This window comes from Mus caroli, chromosome 1 (genome assembly GCF_900094665.2).
Source record: "Mus caroli chromosome 1, CAROLI_EIJ_v1.1, whole genome shotgun sequence".
NCBI lineage: Eukaryota > Metazoa > Chordata > Mammalia > Rodentia > Muridae > Mus > Mus caroli.
In genome coordinates, this window is record NC_034570.1 from 128608745 (window position 1) to 128610212 (window position 1468).

A 1468-nucleotide genomic window follows, 5' to 3' on the forward strand; every position below is an offset into this window, starting at 1 on the left:
CCTGGAACTCACTTTGTAGGCCAGGCTGGCCTCGAACTCAGAAATTCTCCTGCCTCTGCCTCCCAAGTGCTGGGATTAAAGGCGTGTGCCATCACGCCCAGCTAGGTTTGCTCTTTAGTTCCATCAGGAATACCCCTTTTTAAACTGCCCCATGGCCTCTCCGGGTTGTTCTTTCAGGACAGCATGTGTGTTCATTAGAAAGGTTTCCAATTCATACTGATTTTAGCAGCCTTATCTTGGGGGACTAATTAAGACCATATAGAAAGAGGGAGGGTGAAGACTGAGATAAAAGGTTTGTGATACTCTTCATCCATCCATCCATCCATCCATCCATCCATCCATCCATCCATCCATCCATCCTTCCATCCATTCATCTATCTACCCATCCACCCATTCATTTTTTTAATGAGTGCTTACTCTAAGTCAGTATTTGGATGCTCAAGTAAGGAAGTTGTAAAAAAACGATTTTCGAGGAATTTCCTCAGTAAAGCATGAATCTCAGGCAAATGGACAGGCAGTTAGTCAGCAACAAGAGGTCACTCAAAGTGGAATGCCTGCACTCACACTGAGGTCTCTCACCAGCTGAAAGCCAGTTCTCTTTCCTTTTCTGTTACCCTGGTCACCTTTCCCCTGTGGAAGTTCTCTCTGTGTTTGCCTTTATAATAAAACAAAAGACAGGCTATCCTATTGTAGTCAGACTCACCATTAATTCATAATAATTTCTTCAGCCCCCTGCCCCTTGACCCACCCTGCTATGGCCTCCTAGATATTGGGACTGCAGGCCTGAGTCACCATATCCAACTGCATACATATTCCAGTACTACATCTTTGAGAACAAGCACTTTCTGTCTTCCTTTTCTATATTTTCCATTATACCCAGTCTCGATACTTGCATGTGATAGCCACAATAGATGCTATGAAGATGAAAGTGCCCCTCCCCTCAATATCAATATGATTGCTTTACATGCGATACAGATACAGTCAGATACCCATGTCTTTGCCTTTTTGGGGGGTTGAGATAGGGTTTCTCTGGATAGCCCTGGCTGTCCTGGAACTCACTCTGTAGACCAGGCTGGCCTCAAACTCAGAAATCCACCTGCCTCTGCCTCCCAAGTTCTGGGATTAAAGGCATGCGCCACCACTGCCTGGCTATCTTTGCCTTTTGCATCATAGTTTCAACCAACCTCTGACTCAAAATATTTTAAACATTGATTCTGTATTAAACATATACAATTTTCTTCTCAGCACTTGGTTTATACAACATTTACAGCATTAGGTATTAAAGTATCTAGTGATAATCTAAAGCACATGGGAGAATGTACAATAGATCACACATAAACACTGTCGGGTTTTATATAAGACTTGATGGTTTTGATGCTCATAGGGGTTTCCGGAATCTACCCTTTGCAGAAACTGGGGAGCAACCACATTGCGCTAGTGCACCTCAGTTTCTTTTTTTTTTTTTTTT